Source organism: Gossypium hirsutum, chromosome D11 (assembly GCF_007990345.1).
Source record: "Gossypium hirsutum isolate 1008001.06 chromosome D11, Gossypium_hirsutum_v2.1, whole genome shotgun sequence".
Classification (NCBI taxonomy): Eukaryota; Viridiplantae; Streptophyta; class Magnoliopsida; order Malvales; family Malvaceae; genus Gossypium; species Gossypium hirsutum.
In genome coordinates this window covers 26,495,312-26,521,853 of record NC_053447.1, presented here as the reverse complement: position 1 = coordinate 26,521,853, position 26,542 = coordinate 26,495,312, and the positions used below count along the sequence as shown (strand labels likewise).

At 36.7% G+C, this 26,542-nt stretch overlaps 1 long non-coding RNA gene across 3 annotated transcripts; it reads right to left on the bottom strand.

Annotated features, from left to right (window-relative positions):
* Nucleotides 1-9,353: 9,353 nt before the first annotated feature.
* LOC107901658 (uncharacterized) lies at nucleotides 9,354-13,990 on the bottom strand. Of its 3 annotated transcripts, none has more exons than XR_005920379.1 (9): nucleotides 13,721-13,989; nucleotides 12,679-13,214; nucleotides 12,422-12,517; nucleotides 12,294-12,350; nucleotides 11,757-11,821; nucleotides 11,285-11,461; nucleotides 11,076-11,163; nucleotides 10,891-10,955; nucleotides 9,354-9,438 (listed from the first exon to the last, which is right to left on the bottom strand). It is a non-coding gene; the product is annotated as an uncharacterized lncRNA (long non-coding RNA). The 3 variants fall into 3 exon arrangements; XR_005920378.1 differs by having other exon boundaries at nucleotides 9,374-9,438; nucleotides 11,285-11,470; XR_005920380.1 differs by having other exon boundaries at nucleotides 9,393-9,438; nucleotides 10,891-10,980; nucleotides 11,285-11,470; nucleotides 13,721-13,990.
* Nucleotides 13,991-26,542: the final 12,552 nt, after the last annotated feature.

Here is a 26,542-nt window from a genome sequence, read left to right as displayed (position 1 = left end):
AAAGTCGGAATAGGGAATCCAGAAACCTTTCTGGCCCTGTCTCACGAGAACCTGAATATCTCTTAACATACTATCCATATGATCTTTTCGTTGCTTCTATATGAAAATAGACTCATCGAGCTTCGAATACATAATTTATTCATCAATTAATTCCACTCCTACTATTTTTAGTGATTTTTCAATCTCACGTCACTGCTGCTGCCAGCATCTGTTACGAAAGCAACTATGCCCATTTCGTGATTTCTCCTTGATCTAACTAGTAATTCGTCATACATATCACAAATTATGATCATGACTAGCCATGCCAAAGGCTAATCATTGTCAAACATCCCCCTACTACACTATTGCCATATCATGAATTTTAACACCAAAATAATCAACCATGACATATGGCATAAAAAGGTCGAATTATCAAGATTTACGACCTAACGTTATGAAACCAAACCCAACCGAACATTTATGCCATTTTCGCATGGCTAAAAGTTTACATACCAAAGTTCAAACACAACATAATAGCCTATACATGCCAAAATGTTCTCCTAAGCCGACTAAGAAGAAAGTACCAAAACTTGCTAGCCGGTGTGATGACTTCGACAACGGCACGATCACGCAAAAAGAGACGAGTCCAAGAAACCTAGAATAGGTGACAAGCAAACACCGAATGAGTATATAACTCAGTAAGCCATAAGCATTCCGCAACCATCCATTAATAAAATTATCACAACAGGAAACAATGAAATGAGGTTAAGTACTCCATCCATACCAAACTATACCATAGTTCCTTAAACCTTATGGTTCAATCTCATACCAAGTCCTACATTGGCCTTTCATACATCATTTTATTTTCGTTATAATCATACAATTAAACGAACTTTCACCTATTCCACAATGAACCTTATGTACGTGACTTCAACTATAATCGTCACATAGGTTCAAAACTTACCAAGCTCAACTCCAAATATAAACATAGCGCCTATTAGCCATGAACTCAAGGTACTTACCTTTTCCGCTGTCCAAAATTGACTTGGTAAAGTCGCACCCTTCATGTAAATAATTTATAGAAAATATATATTGGGTTTGCACACATAGTGCTTAATAATCAACCGCGCACACTTAGTGCCATGTACTTTAAACTCACACACTTAGTGCTGTACAATTTAAACCCGCACACTTAGTGCCAATCTCATGACCGTGAACACTTATTGCCCGCACACTTAGTGCCGAAAACCAGCCACTCAATAGGCTTCACTTCCTTTTTACATTCGACAAATTTCATCTCTACTTACATATACATTTGTATACATTTCATCTCATTAAACACAATGGTATAGGTATTACGATCCTTTAAATCAATACCAAAGATATGCTTAATGACTTACTTGTGTTGGGTAAGATGGTTCCAACTCGGCTACTCGATGATCTTTTCTTTGCCTTTGCTCGATTCTCCTCCTTTAACTCCTTGAGCTTAATCAATAAATCAACTAGTTTAACCGCCTTGCTAAATATTTACAATCCAATTACACATGCATATGTATGTTAGTATATTCGGCAATCACCCTTACTAATCACCCACTTGATCAATTATAGAGAATCAAAGTTAATATCACAATGTGTACCCTATATGGCCCATTATACATAATCAAATTTAACATCATCTATATATTTACTCATATGGCCGAATATACCTAATCATACATACACCTAACCAAAAATAATTTCTAAAATCTTTATATCATTTATACACTAGTAAAGCATCCTCTCCCTTTCCATCAATTTAGCACATGCATTACTCATTAACCTACAAAAATTATATTCGGCCTTAGCACACAACTTGCTAGCCGATTCTTCCCCATCTAGCAACCAATGCACATATGTGCTCACTCAAAAATGCTAAAAAAAAAGAGATTCAAGAATCATCAATCCACCATCACATGCATCATTAACAAGCTTCATATTTAGCATGCAATGGCATTAACACAAACTCCACCTAGGCCGAATCTTAACTCATCTTCATGCCTCATCACCACAACATCAAACATCAAAATACCAACCAAGAATGTAACATGCATGGCCGAATATCATCTCCATCATTTAACAAGGTTTGAACCATGGCTGGGTAGATTTCAAACTTACAACTTAAAATATACATGAATCTCAAAGAATAATATCAAACATACCTCAATCTAGTTACATGCATGGCCAAACTTCCTCCTAATTCTCTTCCAAACCAAACATGAAGCAAGAACTCCTTCCTCCTCCCTTAGAATTTTCGGTCAAAAGAGGATGAAAAAGGATGAACAAGTTTTTCTTTTCCTTTCTTTAGCTCACGGCAATGGGGGGAAACAACCACTCATTTTTTTGTTTTTCCTTTCTTTATTACCCATACTCCTTATTTTATTTTTTCCTACATACCTCACTAGGCCAACATGTTCCCAACATGTTTCCACCCATAGCATGGCCAACCACTAGCTCAAATTTTGGGTAATTTGACATGCAAACCCATCATTTTCACAACATGCATTAATAGACCATTTTAAATTAGCCTATCATATTTTCACCATGTCTCATATCGATCCCTATTTAATAATTTCTCATGCAATTGGCAAAATTGGAGAATGAAACTTCCACATACTCATGTACACACATAATAAGCATAGAATATGGAAATTAATTATTTTTATGACTCGGTTTTGTGGTCCCGAAACCACTTCCCGACTAGGGTCAATTTTGGGCTGTTACAACTCTCCCCCACTTAAGAAATTTTCGTCCCCGAAAATCTTACCGGTAAATAGGTTTGGGTATCGTTCTTTCATCGAGCTCTCGGTTTCCCAAGTAGCTTCCTCGATCCCATGTTTGAGCCATAACACCTTCACTAACGGAACCCTTTTGTTTCGCAACTCCTTCATTTCACGAGCTAGGATACGTATCGGTTCTTCTTCATAACTCATATCGGCTTGAATTTCAACCTCTGATGGGCTCATTATATGCGATGGATCAGATCGATAGCGTCGAAGCATCGAAACATGAAAGACGTCGTGACTCTTTTCAAGCTCAGGGGGCAAAATCAATCTATACGCAACCGGACCAACTCGTTCGGAGATTTCGTACGGCCCAATGAATCTCGGGCTCAACTTGCCCTTACGGCCAAACCTGAGTACCTTTTTCCAAGGCGAAACTTTAAGGAACACTTTATCTCCCACCTGATATTCAATGTCCTTTCGTTTCAAGTCCGCATACGATTTCTGACGATCTGTGGCTGCCTTCAGACTTTCACGGATTACCTTTACTTTCTGTTCGGCATCTTTAATCAAATCAACTCCGAAAATTTTATTTTTCACCGAGCTCGGTCCAAAACAATGGTGTACGGCATTTACGACCGTACAAAGCCTCGTAAGGTGCCATATTAATACTTGATTGAAAACTATTGTTGTAAGCGAATTCAATCAAAGGTACATACCGTTCCCATGAACCACTAAACTCAAGGATGCAGCATCTCAGCATATCCTCGAGTATCTGAATTATCCGCTCGGATTGACCATCGGTTTGGGGATGAAAAGCGGTGCTAAAATGCAGCTTGGTACCCAAAGCTTCTTGCAATTTCTTCCAAAATCGTGAGGTGAATCTCGGATCTCTATCCGACACGATAGAAATAGGTACTCCATGTAATCTCACAATCTGAGAAACATACAATTCGGCTAGTTTATCCAATGAAAAATCCATACGCACGGGGATAAAGTGAGCCGACTTAGTCAGTCTATCAACAACAACCCAAATCGCATCATTCTTACTTGTTGACAATGGTAGTCCGGACACAAAGTCCATTGTGACTCGATCCCATTTCCACTCGGGTATCATGATCGGCTGAAGTAATCCTGAAGGCACTTGATGTTCCGCTTTCACTTGTTGACATATTAAACATCTCGAAACAAAGTCGGAGATGTCCCGTTTCATACCATGCCACCAAAACCGTCGTTTCAAATCGTTGTACATTTTCGTACTCCCCGGGTGAATTGACATTCGGCTACAATGAGCTTCGTTCAGAATCATCGAAATGAGTTCTGAATTTCTTGGAACACGCAACCGACTTCTGAACCTCAAACAATCGTCATCATCAATTTGAAATTCGGATTCCATATTCGGAATACATTTAGCTCGTTTTGCAACCAATTCATCGTCGACTTTCTGAGCTTCACGAATTTGATGAATCAATGATGGTTTGGCCTTTAATTCAGCTACTAACACATTGTCGGGTAGAACAGACAAGTGCACATTCATCGCTCGTAAAGCAAACAGCGATTTCCGGCTTAAGGCGTCCGCAACCATATTAGCCTTTCCCGGGTGGTAATCAATAACAAGCTCGTAATCTTTCAACAACTCAAGCCAACGTCTTTGTCGCAGATTTAAGTCTCTTTGAGTCATCAAATATTTGAGACTTTTGTGATCTGAAAATACATGGCACTTTTCGCCAAACAAGTAATGTCGCCATATTTTCAAAGCGAATACGATAGCGGCTAGTTCGAGATCATGGGTTGGATAATTTCTCTCGTGTGGCTTCAATTGTCTCGACGCATAGGCCACAACTCGACCTTCTTGCATCAATACGCAACCCAACCCGAGTAGGGATGCGTCACTATAAATGACAAACTCTTTGCCTGATTCGGGTTGCGCTAAAATTGGAGCTTCAGTCAAATGAGTTTTCAGTTGATCGAAGCCTTTCTGACATTTCTCCGTCCATTCGAACTTAGCATCCTTTTGAAGTAGCTTCGTCATTGGTGTGGCTATCATCGAGAAACCTTTGACAAATCGTCGGTAATAACCGGCGAGTCCCAAAAAGCTCCGAACCTCAGTAATATTTCTCGGAGGTTTCCAGTTAAGTATGCTGAGATTTTGTTCGGGTCAACTCGAATACCCGATGCGGATACCACATGACCCAAGAAGCTAACCTCTCTTAACCAGAACTCACACTTACTGAACTTAGCATATAACTTCTTATCCCGCAAAACTTGCAACACTAATCTCAAGTGTTCAGCATGTTCGATCTCATCTCTTGAATAGACCAAGATGTCATCAATGAACACAACTAAGAACCGATCCAAATATGGTCTGAAGATCCGATTCATCAAATTCATAAATACCGCAGGGGCATTAGTGAGCCCAAACGGCATCACTAAGAACTCGTAGTGACCGTACCTCGCTCTGAAAGCAGTTTTGGGTATGTCCGAATCTCGAATTCGCAACTGATAATAGCCCGATCTCAAATCTATTTTGAGAACACTGAGGCTCCCTTCAGTTGGTCGAACAAATCATCGATGCGCGGCAACGGATATTTGTTCTTTATCGTCACTTTATTCAGTTGACGATAGTCAATGCACAACCTCATGGTTCCGTCCTTCTTTTTCACGAACAATACTGGTGCACCCCAAGGTGAGAAACTTGGTCGAGCAAAACCTCTATCCGTCAATTCTTGCAACTGAGATTTTAACTCTTTTAACTCGGTTGGTGCCATACGATATGGAGCTATCGAAATCGGCGTAGTCCCAGGTACAAGCTCAATACCAAACTCTACCTCCCGAACAGGTGGTAAACCCGGTAATTCTTTAGGAAAAACATCCGGGTATTCACAAACCACCCGTACAGATTCGGGTTTCTTTTCTAATTCTTTATCATCAAGTACATACGCAAGGTATGCTTCGCACCCTTTTCTTACATATTTCTGGGCCAACATTGCTGATATTACAGCTGGCAACCCCTCCAAATCCGTAAACTCAACTCGGATTACCTCGTTATTTGCGCACCTCAAATCAATAGTCTTGCTTTTGCAATTCACAACCGCATCATGCGCAGTCAGCCAATCCAAACCAAGAATAACATCAAATTCATCAAACGGCAAAAGCATCAAGTCCGCCGGAAAACAAGAACCTCGAATTACTAGGGACATCTCTTACACACTTTGTCGACAAGCACGTAACGACCCAAGGGATTTGACACCCGAATTACGAACTCAGTAGACTCAACAGGTAGAGTCTTACTGGATGCTAAGGTTTCACATACATATGAATGAGTAGAGCCAGGGTCAATCAATGCAATCACATTAGTATCAAAGAGAGTGAAGGTACCAGTGATGACGTCAGGGGAGGATGCCTCCTCTCGTGCGCGAATGGCATATGCTCTAACAGGAGTACGGTTCTCGGCTCGAATAGCCGTATCAGAGGTCCCTCTCTGACTACCACCCCTACCTCCTAAAATTCTCGGTGGTCTACCTCTAGTTGTCACTCCACTAGGTCTTGCACCTTGAATCTTATTCTTCTCATCAAGCTCCGTGCAATCTCTAATGAAGTGGTCCTTCGAACCGCATCCGTAACAGGCCCTGTTAATAGACTTACCCCAACATTCACCTATGTGTCGTCTTCTACATTGGGGACATTCAGGTTTCTCTAGACGATTATTGCCCCCACTAGCTACCGAAGTAGCTCGGGAGTCCGTCGATGGTCTTGCTCTGATAGAAATTCCCGCAGTCGTCCTCGACTTATTAGTGTCCTCCCTGAACTTCTTTACGGCTGAGAACGGAGCTTTACCCGTCGATCTTTTACGATAGTCTCTAGCTTCAAATTCAACCTTCTTCTTCTCCTTTCCAAGTTCTTCCGCCTTGCAGGCTCGTTCGACTAGTGTTACGAATTCTTTTATTTCCAAAATACCCATTAGTAGCTTTAAATCTTCGTTCAATCCTTCTTCGAATCTTTTCCACATGGCAATCTCATCAGCTACACACTCCCGGGCATACCTACTGAGTCTTACGAATTCATGTTCGTATTCAGATACTGTCATACGGCCTTGCTTGAGTTCCAAGAATTCCTTACGCTTTTGATCAATGAACCGTTGACTAATATATTTCTTTCGAAATTCCGTCTGAAAGAAGTCCCAAGTTACTCGTTCGTTTGGGACTATGGAAATCAGTGTCCTCCACCAATAGTAGGCTGAGTCCCGCAACAAGGATATAGCACACTTTAGACATTCATCGGGTGTGCATGACAGTTCATCAAACACCCGAATGGTGTTATCAAGCCAGAACTCGGCCCTTTCAGCATCATCAGTAACTATGGCCCTGAACTCCTCAGCCCCGCGCTTCCTAATCAAGTCTACAGGTGGCTTACTCAGCCTCACAGGATCAGTAACTGATGGCATTACTGGCTCCGGGGGTGGATTATTCAAATTCGGGAATTGTTGGACAGCCGGATTGGTTCGGGCATACTGCGCGACCCACTCATTCATCATGGTAAAGAAGGCTTGTTTAGCCCCCTCACCTTGATTATTCGCAGATGACTGAGGTTCAACAGGCGGTGTCCCTTGTGCAGGAGCAGCCGCTACACTTTCAATGTCATCCGCCAAGGTTCTCTCTACACCGGGATCCATTTACTAATCAAAACATAAATTTTAACCGTCAGAAGTCATCACACAGTTAAACATTAACATTCGGCATGTATAGCTAGACTCATACGTGCTATGGTAGTCCTAGAACTGACTAAACCATAGCTCTGATACCAATCAAATGTAACACCCCGAACCCGAGGCTGTCGCCGGAGTCGAACACAAGGTGTTAACAGACTTCAAACAACTTAAAAAAATTTCCCAGACAAGCTGCCAGTCTGCGTACTAGTCGCTTAAAAAAATCATATCTTGAGTTCTGAAACTCGAAATCCAGTTCCGTAAATTTTCCCTGAAAATAGACTCATTTTCCCATCTACAAATTTTTTTCTAAAATTTTTGGTTGGGCCAATTAGTACAGTTTATTAGTCAAAGTCTCCCATGTTACAGGGATCGACTACACTGACCTTTGTGCATTACGACTTGGATATCTCCCTGTACAGAGCTTCAATACTGATGCTGTTTGTTTCTATAGAAACTAGACTCAGAGAGGAATCTATACATATATGGTATGACTCCTAATTATCTCTGGTTAATTTATAATGAATTTCCAAATTCGGAACAGGGAATCCAGAAACTATTCTGGCCCTGTCTCACGAGAACCTGAATATCTCTTAACATACTATCCATATGATCTTTTCGTTGCTTCTATATGAAAATAGACTCATCAAGCTTCGAATACATAATTTATTCATCAATTAATTCCACTCCTACTATTTTTAGTGATTTTTTAATCTCACGTCACTGCTGCTGCCAGCATCTGTTACGAAAGCAACTATGCCCATTTCGTGATTTCTCCTTGATCTAACTAGTAATTCGTCATACATATCACAAATTATGATCATGACTAGCCATGCCAAAGGCTAATCATTGTCAAACATCCCCCTACTACACTATTGCCATATCATGAATTTTAACACCAAAATAATCAACCATGACATATGGCATAAAAAGGTCGAATTATCAAGATTTACGACCTAACGTTATGAAACCAAACCCAACCGAACATTTATGCCATTTTCGCATGGCTAAAAGTTTACATACCAAAGTTCAAACACAACATAATAGCCTATACATGCCAAAATGTTCTCCTAAGCCGACTAAGAAGAAAGTACCAAAACTTGCTAGCCGGTGTGATGACTTCGACGACGGCACGATCACGCAAAAAGAGACGAGTCCAAGAAACCTAGAATAGGTGACAAGCAAACACCGAATGAGTATATAACTCAGTAAGCCATAAGCATTCCGCAACCATCCATTAATAAAATTATCACAACAGGAAACAATGAAATGAGGTTAAGTACTCCATCCATACCAAACTATACCATAGTTCCTTAAACCCTATGGTTCAATCTCATACCAAGTCCTACATTGGCCTTTCATACATCATTTTATTTTCGTTATAATCATACAATTAAACGAACTTTCACCTATTCCACAATGAACATTATGTACGTGACTTCAACTATAATCGTCACATAGGTTCAAAACTTACCAAGCTCAACTCCAAATATAAACATAGCGCCTATTAGCCATGAACTCAAGGTACTTACCTTTTCCGCTGTCCAAAATTGACTCGGTAAAGTCGCACCCTTCATGTAAATAATTTATAGAAAATATATATTGGGTTCGCACACATAGTGCTTAATAATCAACCGCGCACACTTAGTGCCATGTACTTTAAACTCACACACTTAGTGCTGTACAATTTAAACCCGCACACTTAGTGCCAATCTCATGACCGTGAACACTTATTGCCCGCACACTTAGTGCCGAAAACCAGCCACTCAATAGGCTTCACTTCCTTTTTACATTCGACAAATTTCATCTCTACTTACATATACATTTGTATACATTTCATCTCATTAAACACAATGGTATAGGTATTACGATCCTTTAAATCAATATCAAAGATATGCTTAATGACTTACTTGTGTTGGGTAAGATGGTTCCAACTCGGCTACTCGATGATCTTTTCTTTGCCTTTGCTCGATTCTCCTCCTTTAACTCCTTGAGCTTAATCAATAAATCAACTAGTTTAACCGCCTTGCCAAATATTTACAATCCAATTACACATGCATATGTATGTTAGTATATTCGGCAATCACCCTTACTAATCACCCACTTGATCAATTATAGAGAATCAAAGTTAATATCACAATGTGTACCCTATATGGCCCATTATACATAATCAAATTTAACATCATCTATATATTTACTCATATGGCCGAATATACCTAATCATACATACACCTAACCAAAAATAATTTCTAAAATCTTTATATCATTTATACACTAGTAAAGCATCCTCTCCCTTTCCATCAATTTAGCACATGCATTACTCATTAACCTACAAAAATTATATTCGGCCTTAGCACACAACTTGCTAGCCGATTCTTCCCCATCTAGCAACCAATGCACATAAGTGCTCACTCAAAAATGCTAAAAAAAAAAGAGATTCAAGAATCATCAATCCACCATCACATGCATCATTAACAAGCTTCATATTTAGCATGCAATGGCATTAACACAAACTCCACCTAGGCCGAATCTTAACTCATCTTCATGCCTCATCACCACAACATCAAACATCAAAATACCAACCAAGAATGTAACATGCATGGCCGAATATCATCTCCATCATTTAACAAGGTTTGAACCATGGCTGGGTAGATTTCAAACTTACAACTTAAAATATACATGAATCTCAAAGAATAATATCAAACATACCTCAATCTAGTTACATGCATGGCCAAACTTCCTCCTAATTCTCTTCCAAACCAAACATGAAGCAAGAACTCCTTCCTCCTCCCTTAGAATTTTCGGTCAAAAGAGGATGAAAAAGGATGAACAAGTTTTTCTTTTCCTTTCTTTAGCTCACGGCAATGGGGGGGAAACAACCACTCATTTTTTTGTTTTTCCTTTCTTTATTACCCATACTCCTTATTTTATTTTTTTCCTACATACCTCACTAGGCCAACATGTTCCCAACATGTTTCCACCCATAGCATGGCCAACCACTAGCTCAAATTTTGGGTAATTTGACATGCAAACCCATCATTTTCACAACATGCATTAATAGACCATTTTAAATTAGCCTATCATATTTTCACCATGTCTCATATCGATCCCTATTTAATAATTTCTCATGCAATTGGCAAAATTGGAGAATGAAACTTCCACATACTCATGTACACACATAATAAGCATAGAATATGGAAATTAATTATTTTTATGACTCGGTTTTGTGGTCCCGAAACCACTTCCCGACTAGGGTCAATTTTGGGCTGTTACAAACACTGTGATTGTAAAGGGACTACATGAAAACCAAAGCATACCAATGTGATTAGAGATAGTAATGGAAGGCCTAATCCAATAAGGACATTTGTAAAGCTGGACCGCCCTAAGCATGCACCTGAAGATCAATAACTTGGTAGATTATTGAGGGTAAACAGATATGAAACATACCTACGTCCAGGCTGAATTTCTCCATTGAAACATGTTAGGATACGCTCAAAGTATTTGACATATCGCTATGCAAAGTAGGAAAAGAATTACCTATGAGAAATGGCTTAAAAAATTTCAAACTAAGAAACAAAAAAAAAATCAAACTAATAAAAGATTTGAGATATTAGATATTAGTAATGACTGACAATCTGACTAGGGAGAACCAGAGCTCTCCCATCTATGCATCTTTTTCCTGTTGAAGTAGTTGATGTCCTCTTCAGCTGTCAGAAAGAACTGACGAAAGCAAATGATAATACAATCATAAAATGAACTACAAATGGAACCAAAAAAGAAAACAAGTTTTTGCAGGAAAAGGAAAACACAGATTTTTAGTGAGGAAATAATTAACTCTAACCTTGAGGAATAAAAGAAGACTGCAAATCATTAATCCTGTCCTTCCCATACCAGCTTTACAATGAACAACCACCACATTTCCTATATCCTCCTTCAACCATGAGTATGCACTTTGACAAAAGGATTTTATGAGTTGAAGTGGGGGGCAATTGTGGTCATTAAATGGGAAACTTGCAACCTGTAAAAACTAAAAAGTTTAGATGTTAGTTTTAAGGGCGGCTGGAGAAATGTGTATTAGTAAAATCCCAACATAGTAGAATGTAGGCAATAGCATCATCTAATAATAACCGCCAGCATTCTGTATTGGAAACATTACAGGCAGTTTCCAAGATTGCTCATTTCTACTGTATGACATAGTAACAGAAGCAAACAACTTAAAGCACTTGCATCTATTTATTTCTAAAATTGATATCTCACAAGTTGAAGAGCATAGACCACAGGTTTTAGGGGGCAAATAGAGATGAAGAATACACCTTCCCCTGAAAAAGAGATGCATCATACAACCTTTCTGACATAGGTTGTAAACTTTGTGTCTCCCCTGTGCAGAAAGTATTGATGTAAGATATGTGACAAAACAAGCGCTCCATTGAGCTTCAGAAATGCAAGACAAAGCAAACCTAGTCATAGAACAAACACAAGTATGTTCAATCCAAAAACTTATAAAATGAGCTATTACCGGCTAGTAACAAAAATAAACTTTGACCTTTACTTTTTAATTCTGCAAAAAAGCAGAAACATAAAGAAAGGAAGAGAATTATATTACTATTCAACTATCTTTCTATAACACTGGAATTTTTTGTCTCTATTTTTGCTCAGTCTTGCAATTTAGCCTCTGAACCTCCAATTTAATGAGACAAACACTGACATTCAATCTTTCAACAATTAAGATCTCAGTAAGCACTAGTAATGAACAACCTCTTCTGTCTCTATGTGGATTTAGTAAATATTTAACTGCATTATTATGTTATCCAAAATGTAGAAAATATTTCCAAGTTCTAATCCAGTCCTACCTTGTGATGTGTTTCGAAAAACTTGATCACTTATTCCATGTGATTACGACAGAAGCCCTGCATCACATTTAAGTCCATAAACCATAACACTGGACATTCTAAAGGCTAAAGCAGGTAAACCTTTTTACCTCTAAGAATCCAACAAGCCCTGAGCTTAGATCACCAGCAGGAAACCCCATTATATTCTCAGTGATATAAGTCAAATCCAAATCAAATTCTCCCTCCTGTATATCATACACTAAAATGTCTTTTCAGCATATAAATGATTATATCTCTGGTAGCATATTAGATGTACAAAACTAAAAGACAGGAACTTTTCATCATAGTTGGGAGAGCACACATTTTGATTAATAATATATCACCACTAACAATACAATTAGGCTACCTAGTATCTTTGCTTATTGTGGGAGACAATATGGCATGCTTTGACCTGAACAGCCTTCACTGGACTCTAAGATGAGTCAAATATAACCTTTTTAATGATTGAAGAATAGCTTGTGTTGCTGTACAAGTATTTTCTGTACTATTATCCATTGGTTGAGTCTTCGATTGCAACTTAAACCCAAGCCCACTGGAGAAGTGTGCAAAAGGTGAAGTACCGGCATTTCCAGCTTGAGAGTACTATGGTGGTGGTATAAGCGTTGGAAATTTGAACTTTCTTCCCCAAGAAGATATATCAGTAGATGCATTATCTCCGGCCTTTGGAGGTTCAACATCATAAGTTTCGATAGGAGATTTGATGTCGTTAGCTCTGACAGGAGGTTCCACCTCGTTAGCTTTGTCGTTATGTTTGATACCATCTGTGCTAGCAGGCACTTTAACACCACCGGCTTCAGCAGGGGTTTCAATATCAGAGGCTTTAACAGGAACAGATTCTAAGTCCATTCTACTGCTGAAATCCAATCCAAGTTCAACAGAAATCTGAACAAATGACAGAAATCCAAAATTATTGAGTAAAATGGCACAATTAATCAGCAATGAGATGCAATGCAGATTTAAGCAATCAACAAAAAACTAATCCAAGAAAACATGTATTTATAATTCTTTACATACTCGAAATGGACTTTTTGCTTTAAATGTAAATAGCAAAAACTAAAAACCAAATGGAGCCAGAGGATATAATTCGAAATTCTCCACAACAACAATTGAGCCAATCGAACCATAAAAAATTATAAAAGCTTCGAGGCTTTCAAAGCTAACAATTTCAATGACAGCTACTTCTTGATTGCTCTTGAAATCAAATTCTCAATACGAAATGCATTTTTTTATATATAAAAATAAGCACCTGCACTTCATTATTCGATAAGGCAATTAAAAAAAAATCCTGAACCAAATCTTAAATTACTCCGAAAAATATATATATGAAATTGCACTGCAAACATAATCAAGAGTAGCGACTTGTTTTAATTTGAAAACAAAAACATTACTCGAATTTGGATCCTTAGCTGGAAATTGTGTTGAAGACGAAGAACAATCTCAGGCAATTGAGGGTAAAAAATTAACCACTGTAATAATGGGTTAACGATTACAATTAACGAACCAAAGCGCCGTCGTTTGGTCTAAACCGCAACCAAAGCTTTAACGGGATGGGTTTTTCTAACTTTTCAAATATTTAAGTTGTAAAAGGCACAAGCAATTGGAGAAAGGAGATGTTCACATACTGTTGGATTGCTTTTATGATTGTTAATAAAAGAAATCAGATTTTTTCTATGCTCTTCAAATTGATATTAATGGTTGCCTTGCAAATTGTTTTTGGATAGATGCAAGATCTGGAATGACTTATAAGCATTTTGATGATATGGTAGCATTTGATCTTATTTATTTAATAAATAAATATAGAATGTCATTTCTTTTGTTTACTGGTGTGAATCATCATTATCAATCTATTTTATTTGAATGTGCATTATTATGAGATTAAATTGGAGAAACGTTTATTTGGTTATTGAAGACTTAGCTTGAAGCTATCTACAGATGTCCACCAACAACAATCCTCGTAGATTGCATATTTATAAGCTTGTAAAAATTAATACCTAAATATGTATTGGGTTATCTTTCTAGGATGGAAAATGGCCTATTTATAGGCTAAATTCGTAGGTCAAATAATATTAAAATAACCTACACTAATTAGAGTTTGACTGGGACAAATAATCAAAATTTGACTGGAAGTAGAAAACCGAGAAAATTGCATAACATGCCGCCTCGTCGTGACATGGTTGCTGCCTTTTTGAGATGCACTTCATCACGTTTTCGGGACAAGACGTCTCTTCTCGTCAGGACGTCGGTGGTTGCATCATCGGGACGACGCCTCTTCCTCGTCAGGACGTCAATTTTGTTTTAGCCAAAAATGTGAGGCATACTCCAAAAATCTCCACCTTTACTCTATTTCCACAACTCATTCTTTGCCAAAGCTTGCCACGGGCCTATCTCGAACTATACATGATATTAATTGATTCAAAGTTGTGCTTAGAAGTTAGAAGACTTCTAGTATTCGACTTGTGCACTGCCAAATCAAAACTGACCCGAGTCTGATTTCCATGAATGTAATGGCCTATCTTTTCAAAACCCGCATCAAAAAGAGAACCTCTCTTATACAAAACGATTATACATTTTTCCCTCCTATGACCAAGTTGTCTCCGCTTCAAACAAGTCAACTTTGACTCCTTAACAGATGACATCTTGTTTCACCGGTCACCGTTGATCCTTCCAGAACATAAAGACTGCTAATCTTTTTACTTTTCATCAAAGCGAGAGCCTCATGGGATACCTTAATTTCGCTTGACTCAGTGTTAATTATACAACCCCTTAAAGTCTAAATTTCCCAAGGAGATGAGATTTTTCTTTACGTTAGGCACATGCTTGACATCTGATAGTGTCCTAATTGTCTCGTCGTGTATCCTGATCTGAATAATACCAATACTGATTACCTTATTGGGTGAACCATTCCCCTTATGCACAACTCCACCTTCAACTGAACTGTATGTGAAGAACCAGTCCCTATTGGGACACATGTGGAAAGTACACCCCAAATCTAGGATCCACCCGGATGTAAGCTCAGAGCTTTCACTTGTTGACACAAACAAGAAATCATCACCCTTGTCATCGGCCAAATTAGCACAAACTAAATCTTCCTCTTTGCTCTCAACAGCCTTTTTATTTCATAGCTAAATACCCTTGAAGGAAGTAGGGTTTGACGAGACAAAGAAACCCTAATTAGTTGCCGAAATACGACCGCACTTGTCCATGTTTATGTCGCATTGTCACGACATCAAAGCCCCTCTCGTCGCGACGTCGCCTCTCAGTTTCATCCCTGGTAACTTCGATGTTCGGTGTTGCGACATTGCATGTTGGTGTCATGACACTGAAGTCGTCCCTTATGTTCCTTGGCCTGAAACAGTGTCCTGCACACTTAGGTAGGCAATAAGTCATACCTTAGGCCCGAATTGGTGTAATGGGTCATCGAACCACCTAAAAATGTGTAAAAGCGTTTATTTGACCAAAATTAAACATTAAAGAATAAACTATAAAACTAATCAAAATAATAAAAAATTATGTCGAAAACAAGCTCATTAAATATAGAAAAGAACCTAATTTTTCACCACGAATTGTGGTAGATCAAATTCCCACAAATTTAACTTGTTTCTTGTCCTCAAGTAACAAAACAAAAATGCAAAAGAAAAAAAGAACAAAAGAACAGAACACTCAAAAGAAAATGTACTTGAGCATGCTTTATACTCAGAATTAGTTCGGACACCTGAGCTAGGAAAATTTGGCTAAATAGGCAAATCTAACTAGATATAAAAACGATTCGCAATTTTAATTTCAAATTGTTAGTTTAGTAAGTTACAAGGCAGACAAGTCAAGGATCACTACAGCAAATTAAGCTTTTAGTGGCGTTTGGATCAAAAATACTGCAAAGGTCAAACTTTTAACGGCGATTGTATTGAAAAACGCCACAAATATATACCATTAATGGTGCTAACCAAAAAATGCCGCAATAAGTCGTTATATAATGGCATTTGTGGAAATAGTGTCATAAATATACACCAAATGGGAGCAGTGTTAGCGGCGTTTTTCCCATAAATGCCGCAAAAGGTTAAAAACAATAGCGGCATTCTTCTCATAAACGCCGCTAAAAGTAAAGCAATAGCGGCATTTTACCCATAAACACCGCGAATATTTTTTAATTTTTATTGAAACGGTGCCTTTTTTATAGCTGACCCCAACCCTTATTCCCCTAAATCATTTTCCCCAAATCCCTAACTTAATTTTCCCCAATTCCCTAACTTGTTTTTTTATTTCTCATCCGTCTGCTGCTGATTGTCTGTCCGATCATTTGTCTGCTACATCACGGTCGATAGTGCATTTGCCATCGATCTCTATCTCCTTCATCGACGTTGCTCTGTCCATCGCAAAAGGATTTTCGATCCAAACTTGCTTAAAAAGAAAATACATTCTACTTTTCTATATTTATTTATAGGAGAAAATTCTCATTAGAAAATGTTTGGATTCTAGTTCTCATGGCATTCATTTTTTATGCAGCTAAATGATAAGGAGCTTGCAAAAGAGTTGTATAAGAAATATAGTGCGGTAGTTGATACTTTTCTCTTCATTCTCTTTAGGTTTCTAATTCTATGTTTCAAATTGGTCGAAATGCTAATTATCTGTCCTATCATATTTCAACAGATCCATAGGCGAAAAATACGTGCTTGGCAAATGATATGTGTTTTGTCACAATTTGTTGATGATGACATGGTTGGAGAAGTCACACAGTGCTTGCAAATAGCTCTCTATGTAAGTAACTATTGCTTCTTTTAAAAAATCTGATAGTTCTTTCTTAACTTAATATAGTTCGCTTAAGTTTCATAATATGGTAAGTTTGATAAGTTTTTTAGGAGAGAATAACAAGAAATTTTTTGGTTTTGATAGAAATTTCATGAAAGCCTATCTCAAATATTTTTCTTTTTCCTGAATGCCTACTTTGTGTTCATGTATGTAATGTTTAGTTTTCTTTATACTTCTAAAACATTGAATGCTTCTATTTGGTGTCGACAGAGGTTATTGTCAGGTGGTTCCATAAATCAGGCAATGTTAACACAATAATTTTCTTATTTTGTTGCATATCCCTGGTAAAGTACTTGCTGTATGGTGCACTTTGTAGATTAATTCATTTGCTGTCATTGCTACTTAGAAGAAACTGATAATACTGAATGGTCTTTAATTAATTATTTTGACTTTGGATTGTGTAACATATCTCCACTAATTTTTGGTCATGTCTCTTTTACAAAGAAATAACTTACCTACTGTTTGCCAGTATTTGGAAACATTTGCAATTAATATTTACATGAAGTTTCGCTCTTTGGTAATGCCCCGTCTTAAATTTATTTAGTAAATAAAGATTAACATTCATGCTTGAGATGTGTGTAGAAACACACATGTTCCAATAGTCTACATGCCTGAATTGTCAAATATGAACTTCAAGTGAGTGAAAGGACCCCTGTCCAAAGTCTAGACACCAATAAAAAAGAGGCCTCTTTAGAAGTTCACTCCGCTTATGCATGGCATCATTTGCTAAAAGGAAAAGGAAACCATAGTGATATTATCAATCTCCACGACTGGTATCAATCATTCAAATCAATAGTTCTCTGCCCAAATAATAAAATGAACCAAGGCAGACCCTATTACCAAAGAAAAGAAAAGGCATAAAAGAAGCAGAAAGCTAGAGTCCTTTGTTGTACCATTCTTCTATGTTTATTTTCAGTAAGTTGGTCTAGTATATTTCCTTTACCATGCATTGCAGCTGGTTGAGAGATGTAGAGTTGCACTGTTGACTGATAAAATTTTTGCATTAAGTCATATTTAGGGTATGTTTGATTGAATAGGAAAGTAGAAGGATGAAAATAGTAGAGTGGAAAGATGGAAAAGTAATAAATTTGAATTATTTTAAATATTTATCATGTTTAATTATAATGGTTTAATTCGTCGTTTGTAATGCAAATAATGCCAAGTTAGGCTGCATTTGCTTGATTATATATTTTATTTCTAACTCATTAATTGATTTATTAGGAAAAACTAAAGGATAAAAGGGCGGAGTATGAAGTTAAGGCTTCAAGTGATAGTTCTGTTAATCTGGATGACATTGATAACCGAGTTATTATTGAAGCTTTGGGTCCTGAAAGGTATGGTCGGGTTCAATTTCAAGAATCTTTCGTTAGCCCAACCCAATATTTTGGATCCAGCTCGCAGCAATGCATGCCTTCGGCGAATTAGGCTCAAGCCGAAGTTTAGAGGTTAAGAGACCAAATGGCTCAGATGCAAGCGAGCACAGTTGAGCAAATTGCTCAACTTAAGCGGAGGCAGCATCGAGGGAAGCAGAGGCTAAAAGAAAATATAATGAACTCTAGCTACAACTTAAAGTAGAGGCAACAGCGAGGGAAGCAGAGGCAGCAGTAAGGGCAGCAGAGGCAACAAGAAAATATGACGAACTCTAGCTACAACTTCAAAATATGATGGAGATGTTTCAGCAGAATCAATTGCAAAATCTGCCATCTTAGACTTTTGTTTTCTTATTGTGAGAATATCTTAGCAATATAAATTTTGAATTTTTTTATTATTTCAGTTATTAATTTAGATCATATACATATTTTTTTCGTGATAGTATCATTTAAATTTGAATTTTTTTGTTGGATTTGAAGTTACAAGAAAATATATTGAAAACTCGGGTTCTATGTGAAATAAAATGGGTTTGTAAAATCTGTTAATGTTAGTGGCATTTTCCCCACAAACGTCATTATAGAACATGATCTTTAGCGGCACTTTTACTACAAACGCCGCTAAAGAACATGATCTTTTGAGGCGATTCTAGCTACAAAAGCCACAACATGCTCTACTCTCTTGCGGCATTTGTAAAAAAAATGCCACTAAAGATCATGTTCTATAGCGCCGTTTTCTCACATAAACGCCGCTAAAAATCTGTTTTGCTGTAGTGGATAGTTAAACATATGCTTCCATCAAAACACATACATGAGCATAAGCAACTCAGTTTCTTTCATCCATGCTTTGAACTCTAGTACAGTACTAACAAGCATAAGCAACTTCAACGAGTACTTGTGCAATTATGAGTGACAATTTCTTAAGTACTCATACTTTTTACTTACTTTTCATTTCATTCACTCTTCACTCACATTACTTTTAACCATTCTATGCTTTTATTTCACTTGCTTTGCCTTTTGCTTTCACAATATTTTTGTTCACTTATTAGTTTTCATTTATGATCTTGTTTCTCTATTTTGATTAATGATATATTCTTATTACTGAGAAAAAAAATACTTTTATTAAAAGTACTTGTACCAACTAGGCAACATAAGTAATATAGTGCCATTAACATGAAAACTAGAATAATCTATACTGAACTCTTTTTATTTGAACTGTTTAAAGTTTATCTTGGAAAGTTAATGCCCTGTTAAATAATTCTTGTGTACCCACTTGTTCAAACAACAGGACAAATGTTTTATCTATTTATGTATAGAAAATGGCCTCATCAAACTTGTTAGAGGGAGGCTAAAGTATATACATAGTTGACCTTATATATATATATATTTGTTTTCTTTTTATTCTTTTTTATCATATTATTTATTCTTTTTTTTTTTACTTTTTACTTATAATAGCCAAGAGCTTCATGTCGATAATGAAGTGTGATTTGTTTTCGACTCTTTTAATGGTTAAATAATTTTCTGCTTATAATGCTTGTTTTCTATAAGCAATGCTTTGATTTGTTTTTGTGTACAGACTTGTTTAATAGGGAATAAGATACAGAGCTTTGAGACGTCATCAAAGTTCGAGACAATTGAGATTTGTGGGTGTTTTTTTTTTTTTGTTAACTTTGTAGAACTTGTTATGCTTAAACTGTTGTTGATGTATAACATCTATGATGCTTAATATAACTCATAATGATTCACATCTTTATTAATTATAAGATAATTTATTTCTTGATTTATATTAGCGATTTTAATTATATTTTTCACTTGATTTTTTTGAATAATTAGTATTTTAATAAAATTAAATTTAATTATGAAAATGTTTATAAATAATTATTGATATAATAAAATTAATTTGATGTTAGCAAATACCATCAATACAAGGTAGTAAAAGTGGCTTAAAAAAATTACAAAATCAAACTTTTACGACGGAATTTCACCCTATACCAATGACAAAGTACAAAAATTTAAAAGCTCAAAGCTAACTTTTACCGATGAAACCGTTCCATAATTTGTTAGTATATGATAGAGTATTTTATTGACGAATTTTCCATCAGTAACGGTTTTGTAGGATAGTTCTCATTTAAGGGAAGTTCTACTGACGGAGTTGTCATTACTATAGGCTAATAGGTATATACGAACGGAATATAGTTGTTGCTAAAGGGTTATACAAACAAGCCCCTCCACCAACGGTGAATTTTTTGTCAAGGTATTTTTTCTGACCGTCATTATAGACTTTTAGGCTCTATATGACTATTTTTAATGCTTATAATGATGGATTTTGTCCGTCAATATATGCCAGTTTTGTTGTAGTGTGGCTGACTAGCCTTTGTTTATATAGGCAAATATAATGAAAAGAAAACAACTCCTAATTGACTTAAAACTCCTAAATTTGCTTGAACAAAAAGTCTTGAAGGAATCAACTTTCTTGACAAACAAAAAAATTAAAACTTCTAAAAAACTCTCACAAAATTAGAAATAAATAACTAAAAAATACAATATTGGGTCTATATATAATGAAAATTAAGCCTTAGAACTGAACCTGATATGATTTAAAAGTGTACCCAAAGTCAAAAGTCGTCATTCACGTTTTAATCTCTTCCAAAAAAAAATTTGCTCACGTAGTCTTTACCAAAACAACCATATGTTAAGCTCCTCAGCGTGAATAAGGTGATTCAAAATGCATTTTGAAACAATGAGACAGATCGTGGATCCATATGAAGATATCTTAACTAAAAAAATGATTGGATCCCATCCAAAAAAGCATCACAAGTTTATTGATATTCTAGACTTTAAAGTTGACCGCTTTAATGAACATGCCTCAGTTGTAGAATTTTTTTTTAGTAGAATGCTTGAAGGCAAATCTAATAAGCATCAGCCAGCTTTGTGATTAAGGGATGTTTGTGGGTTTTTTACCTAAACATTTTTTTTTTAAAATTAAATTCTGAAATAGGTCGTCAGCTGGATTATATACGAAAATGGTATGTTTGTCTGGGTCGCACCTATCTGACAGGTGCAACTACTTTTTTATATTATTTTTTGTTTTTTTAAATTATTATGTGCCACTGCTTGTATTTTTTTCCCGGATCAGTATATGACCCGTGTAGAGATACGAAAATGGTATTGGGGTAGGTGGCGCCTATCTAGTAGGCGCGACTGGTGGAGTCTATCTGACAGGCGCGACTAGTGCTTGATTTTCCCCCTATATATACTCCCTCAAAAATCAAATGAGTAGAAGACACAAAATTTAGCAGAATAGAAGTAAGAAGATAGGGAGAAGAAAGAAAGAAAGGAAAACAAAAAGAAGGATAAGGTATTTTAGTTTATTTCTTTTTAAATAGAATGTAGAGTTTTGTTAGTATTTTTATTATTTGAAAGTTATTTTTTTAGGATATTAATTTTGTTAGATTCTGAATGAAAAGTTTTGCATTAAAAATTTTATGTAACTTTTTTGCTATTCGAAATTGTTTTTAGAATTTTTAATTTTTTTAACAGATCTAGTATTGAAGATGGAGAATCAATTTTTCGTATGCATTTATTTCGATGGAGAAATTTTGACAACAACCGTGAGATGTATATTTGAATGTCGCAAACAAGTAGTAATGAGATTTAATAGAAATATCTAGTTTGATGATATGAAGGAAAAAATTAGTGAAAAATTTATAGATGTTGTGGGAGAAGGATCTCGAAACTTTTCTACAAGTTTCCAGTTTCGAAAGATCCCATAAAATTCACCGCAATGGAACTTGTAGACAATAAAGACGTGGAAAAAATGATCGCTTTTTATTGTGGGACTCGGAGTAACCAAAATGCACCGATTCAGTTATTTGCTGAGTTAGCTGGTGTGGAGCCAACTGAAGATCCCACTCCATTAGGTGAAGAAGATGGAGCTCAAGAGTTGTGTATGGTGATTCTGATATCGTACGTTGATAGTCAATCAACTATACACGAGATCAACATTTATCTTAATGCTGCACCCGAGAATGATGTGGCTGGTGATGATGTATGCCATAGTAGTGATCCTTCATATCACTAGATCAATACTGATAGTGATCCCGACATGGATGAGGTCCCGGATGATATTGACGATGAAGGCGTGAATGAGGATAAAATATTAATGCGTCTTTAGTCGAGAACCAGATTCGTTGTATTGTAATACACAATAATCTTAGGGCACACATGTCTCGGATAGACCCCAATGCGGCGCACTAGAAACACGAAAATTTACACATTTTTACATACCCTTTTTAACTTAAAATCATACAGTTTCAATAAAATTCTTGTCAAAAAATAATTAATTTTTAAAAAATAATTAAAGTGAACTTAAAATATGAAAATTTTGAATTTTAGTTAATTTTATAATTAATTTTGATGAATTTTGGTTATTTTCGACAGATTTACACAAAGGGCGAAAAATGGCTCGGCAGACACTGCTAAAAGCACAAAATCGAGAAGCAATTTGAAGTATCGAGGTGAACTAAATTTCAGCCTAAGATGGTCCAAAATTATATGTATTAATTCAAAATATAATTAATTTTAATTTATATCCAATTTAATTTGAGTTAATAAATTATTATTAATTAATTATGAAAAAGTGGTCCAGTTGAACTGAACCGAGTGAACCGAATCGGCCAAGAAATGGACAGCCCAAAAGCCGTCCCAAGAGCTGACCCAAATTAGCTTATTAGTTGATTATTTAAGCTTGAAAAGAGGCCCTTGAAGACTTGTTCAAGTTGCATTCAAACCCCTCCACAATTGGCGGCTTTATAGATTTGCCCCAAGCCTAAATTAGCAAAGTTGAAACTATCAACCTTGCCACATGTGTGGCCGGCCAAGGGAGGGCCCTTTGGTTGATAATTTTAGCTATTTTTAGCAGCCCTCCTCAGCTATAAAAACCCCCCTTAGGCTAGTCATTTTAGAAACACACCTCAAGCATTCACATCTTTCCTCTCTTCTCTCCACTTTCTCTCTTCTTTTCCATTCCAAAATTCCCTTGTTCTCTTGCCAATTTCTCCTCTTGGGAAAGGGGCATTCATCAGCTATCTGGAGCAGCAATTAAGTGTTCATAACAGCCTTGGTCGACGAGGACAACGGAGAAGGAAAAACGGAGCAACTAGTCAAGCCACGAAAAAATACCAGATTTGATTCTTGTTCCCTATCTCTTTAATTTTTGTTGTTGTTATGCTGAACATATCTATGAATATTTATGTTGTTGGAATGGTTAATTTAATCAATTTAGCTTGAATTTAATTCATGTTAGGTTGATTGCATTTCGTTTGTTAAAATTATTGAAATTGTGTTTATGTTGTTATAGGCATCGGTAAGATGTTTGATTAAGTAAAATAATAACTATGTTATTCTTGCATTACAATTGTTAGGTAACTAATGAATTAATTATTTAAACGAATTGAAATTGTAATTAATGGACACAGTACTTAATCAGTGCATGTTTAATCATCTAAGGTAGTTGAGGATTAGATTAGCAACGGTATATGCCAATACATTTGCCTTACATAACTTGCAAGATTATTGTGATTAAACTGTTTCAAGGCAAGGATACTTTGTTACCTCACATAGTCTTTTATGTGCTTATTAAATCGAGTTAATTGCTTGAATTGACATAGGGATATGTACAAGAGATAAATGGATTTTGGTAGGTGAGTATGTTCATAAGTTAGCAAATTGCCGAGTTGCCGTGAACTTATTCATAACAATATAAACATGAGTTTAATAATTCTAAGTTAAGAAATGTAATTAATCTAACACAATTATGTCATCTTGATTAAAATCGTATTTTGAAATCATGCATTTGAGATTTATTTATTTAGTTTACTTAGTTTAAAATCTTAGTTTTTAATCATCCTCTTCAAACAAAATATTTTTCTTCACCAAAGTGTTTTAAATAGCATTCATAAATAATTCTTTTCACAGTCTATGTGGGTACGATAACTCGACATTTACTTGTCACTTTATTACTTGTTGCGATTGTGTACACTTGCACATTTTCATCGTTCCACGCACGCGACCAAGTTCCTGGAGTACCCTGAAATACCACTTGCTCACTAGATGGTCGTATATTCCGATCCTGAGGAGTTGTTCATGGGGCTAGAGATTCGAAAGTAAGGAAAAGTGCGTATTTTCCATTAAATGGTATAGCATGAATATATCAGTGAACTACAAAGTTGCCGTGTCTAAACAAACATTATATATTAGAGAGTGTTTGAGGTCAGCAGAAGGCTGCAATTGGCGGATACGAGCTGCATTTATCCAGAAGTCGTAGATGTGGGAGATACAAAAATTTGTTGGGCCTCACACATGCACTTCAACACGTATGAAAGAAGATCATCGAAAACTTGATTCCAAAACTATCTATACGTGCATCATGCCGACCATTAAAGTTTCGGTACTGATTTTTGAAATGAAGGCACGGTTCCAGTATCGAGTATTATACCGAAAGGCATGGATAGCTAAACAGATGGCAATTGAGCAATTGTATGGAGATTTCGATGCATAGTACAATGAGTTATAAGGATGGATAGCCACTATACGGGAGTACGTGCTAGGGACTATCATTGAGTTGCAGATACGACCTCATTATGGCTTGGATGACCAATTACAACCAGAAAAAAAATTTCAAATGGATGTTCTGGACATTTGATCCATACATGCATGCATTTCCTCACTGCAAGCCGTTTGTGCAAGTAGATGGGACATGGTTATACGGTAAATATACACAGATCCTATTTCTTACGGTTGCTCAAGACGAGAACAATAACATGCTCCCGATTACGTTTGTCATCGTAGATAAGGAGAATATGAAGTCATGGGAATTCTTCCTTACAAACCTGCGGAGGTATGTTATTAGTAATGATAATATTTGCATCATCTTCGATAGAGGGAAATGATTAATTGCCGCCATTAGGCATTCCGATGTGCCATGGAGATCCGTCTACTGCATCTGGTACATCGCAACTAACTTCCACCGAGATTATAATAATGCAGACTAGCAGAGACAAGTTGTGAGAATGGGTAAAGAATAACCTTATCCTTTCAATATATAACCTAATGTTTTAGGGCGAGACTGTAACTTATATTTTCTTAATACATACACGGTGCACGAGCTAAAGCCACACATTTTCCAGCAAAAGATGACTCGACTTGAGAGTGACATGGAAGGTCAGACGAACAAATCTTTCCGGCAATGGTTGGGTACCATAGAGCCATGGCAATGGGCTCAAAGTTTTGACGAGGGCTTTCGTTATGGTCAAATGACCACAAACTTGGTAGAGGGGATCAATGATGTGTTGTTGAAAACACGACATCTTCCGATTTCATCTATCTTCTCGGCTACATTCTATAGGTTGGCTACCTTGATGCCAAAAATGGGTCAGCAACAAGTCAACCATATGGTGGCAAGACACGTGTTTGTCGAAGATGTCAATGATGCAATGGTTACAAACTGTCGGATGGTGAGGTCGATGAATGTAGAAGTATATTCATGACGTAATGAAATGTTTCGAGTTACAAAGACCATCGGTCATCGACCTGATATACCACCTAGGTCCTACGGAGTTGATCTTTGAAACAGACGGTGCGATTGCAGGAGGTTCCAGACACTTCATTATCCTTGTGCACATGTTGTGGCAGCTTGTGCTAAAGTCTCGCTCAATGTAGAACAATTTATCGATGAAGTGTACACCCTCGAGTGCACATTGCGTGTATCGGAGAAGTTCCCCGTGCTTCTTGACCTATCTACATGGGAGGTTCCTCGAACGACCTTCGAGCTTGTCGTAGACAAAGGGTTGTGTAGGAACCTGAAAGGTCGTCCGCAATGGACATTAGGGAGAAATTCGACGGGAAGTTGCGTGGCGTATCCAAATTAGCTGATAATAATCGGAGTAAATGTCAGCTCTGAAACTACCATATTGGACAATCGTCGCGATCAGGTAGAAATTGAGATGTTGTTCATTACATGTTGAGATGATTGAATCTAAA